Source organism: Coregonus lavaretus, assembly GCF_964263955.1.
Source record: "Coregonus lavaretus genome assembly, chromosome: 2".
Classification (NCBI taxonomy): domain Eukaryota; kingdom Metazoa; phylum Chordata; class Actinopteri; order Salmoniformes; family Salmonidae; genus Coregonus; species Coregonus lavaretus.
This window is the reverse complement of record NC_139989.1, coordinates 82,787,198-82,789,828: the sequence shown is the minus strand read 5'-3', so window position 1 is coordinate 82,789,828 and position 2,631 is coordinate 82,787,198.

The window sequence follows — 2,631 nt, the reverse complement described above, 5'->3', positions numbered from 1 at the left end:
GAAAACAACGTGATTGAAAAGGAGGAATATACAGTGATTAAAGGAAAGGACATTTATTCAACTGTGAAGACAAACCTTTTAATTAAATCTGCTAAATGAGTGAACTTAGGAGGAAACGTCAATGAGTGAAGTGAATGAAGATAACGTGACTGAGGAAAATATTGCTGTGGTTGAGGACAAAATTGAATTGATTGACAATCAGGAGCTTATTGAGAAATGAACAATTATTGGAATTGTTGGAAACATTGGACAGTTTGATGAAAGTATTGATCAGTGGAGCTCATATACAGAACGGTTTGAATATTTTGTTATTGTAAATGACATGGATGAGGACAACATTGTGCCTCCATGTTTTAGTGTAATGGGGCCAAAGACATTTAATTTACTAGGCAGCCTGCTACAGCCAGACAGAACAGGTAATAAGGCGTATGGGGATATTGTGGAGATACTTAAAGGACATTTTCACCAGAACCACTAATTAATGCTGAACGGTTCAGGTTCCACAGGAGACATCAGGAAGAGGGAGAATCAGTAACAATGTTTGCTGCTGCATTAAAGAAACTATCAGAACACTGTGAGTTTAATGCTGTTCTAAATGACATCATTAGAGACAGACTAGTATGTGGGCTACGGAGTGAAGCTACACAAAAGAGACTGTTGACTGAAAAGTCATCTGACCTTGGCAAAGGACATTGAAATCAGTGTGTCCATGGAACTAGCTGCTAAAGAGGCTCACCAGTTGAGTTCATCAGGAACTTAGTGGGTTCATCTAACAATCCTAATCATCAGCTAATACATTTTAATCTCATACACAGGGTAAACCTTCCTCCTAGAAAATGTAATTTAATGAAAATATTAACCTCTCTTCTGTGTGATCAATGTAATCAATGTAAGGTTCTGTATTTATTTTTCTCAGTTCACCTTGTGTTCTTGAACGTAGCCCTGTTTCTTTGTGTTCTTGAACGTAGCCCTGTTTCTATGTGTTCTTGAACATAGCCCTGTTTCTTTGTTCTTGAACGTAGCCCTGTTTCTTTGTGTTCTTGAACGTAGCCCTGTTTCTTTGTGTTCTTGAACGTAGCCCTGTTTCTTTGTGTTCTTGAACGTTGCCCTGTTTCTTTGTGTTCTTGAACGTGGCCCTGTTTCTTTGTGTTCTTGAACGTAGCCCTGTTTCTTAGTGTTCTTGAACGTAGCCCTGTTTCTTTGTGTTCTTGAATGTAGCCTGTTTCTTTGTGTTCTTGTACGTAGCCCTGTTTCTTTGTGTTCTTGAACATAGCCCTGTTTCTTTGTGTTCCTGAACGTAGCCCTGTTTCTTTGTGTTCTTGAATTAGCCCTGTTTCTTTGTGTTCTTGAACGTAGCCCTGTTTCTTTGCGTTCTTGAACGTAGCCCTGTTTCTTTGTGTTCTTGAACGTAGCCCTGTTTCTTTGCGTTCTTGAACGTAGCCCTGTTTCTTTGTGTTCTTGAACGTAGCCCTGTTTCTTTGCGTTCTTGAACGTAGCCCTGTTTCTTTGTGTTCTTGAACGTAGCCCTGTTTCTTTGTGTTCTTGAACGTAGCCCTGTTTCTTTGTGTTCTTGAACGTAGCCCTGTTTCTTTGTGTTCTTGAACGTAGCCCTGTCTTCCATGTTTGTTCATTGATTCCACCTGTGTTAGTTACTCCCCTGGTCTCATCAGCTCCTTATTTAGTTCAGTTCGTTCTGTTTGTGCCTTGTGAGGTATTGTTTGTTTTGACTCTACTAAGACTTTTCCTAGCTCGTTTGTGAGAACCAGTTATAGCCTTCAGTCCTAGTTTTGTTTCTCCTGCCTGTTTGCCTACCTGTGTATGACCATTGCCTGCCAGTGACCACGATTCCTGTCTTCTGTAAAGGGGGGGATGTCCGCGAAGCGTCCGAGGATGGAATGTCCAGTGGATGTCTCAGTCAATTAAAAACAAAAAAGGTAATTGTATTCTTTAAGATGTCCCGTTTTACTGCTGACCTAAACAGATCCATTTGACCCCATAAAAGAGCGTCCGTGGGATGTCTCAGTCAACCAAGAAAAAAGACCCAGAGGACCACAAGGCCTGAAGACATACATCTTAAAGAGACTCCTTGAATCATTTATTCCTCATGGAGCATTTTGAAGGTGAGTTGAATTTTCAATATGATGAAGGCTTCTATATCTAACTATGCATATATATATATATATATATATATATATATATATATATATATATATATTATTTATGTTGTATATTATAAATGAATGTTTTTAATAATGTATTGTATAAAATGATATAGTATATAATGAATGAGATGTTGTGTTATTGATTTTTTTAAACGAGAATGGACTCTACCTACATTGTCTCAAGGTGTCTCAGAACCTATGAAATTGCATGCCAAACCAAGTCTCTACTCAAGAGTGGACCACTGGCTCCACCTAGTGGATGTACAGCTACATCACAGTTATTGAAAAATTACTAGTCAATTGATTATGTGTGTGTGTGTGTGTGTGTGTGTGTGTGTGTGTGTGTGTGTGTGTGTGTGTGTGTGTGTGTGTGTGTGTGTGTGTGTATCTAGAATGTTAGTATAATATTATATATGTTATATATATATATATATATATATATATATATATCTACCTACATATGTATTTA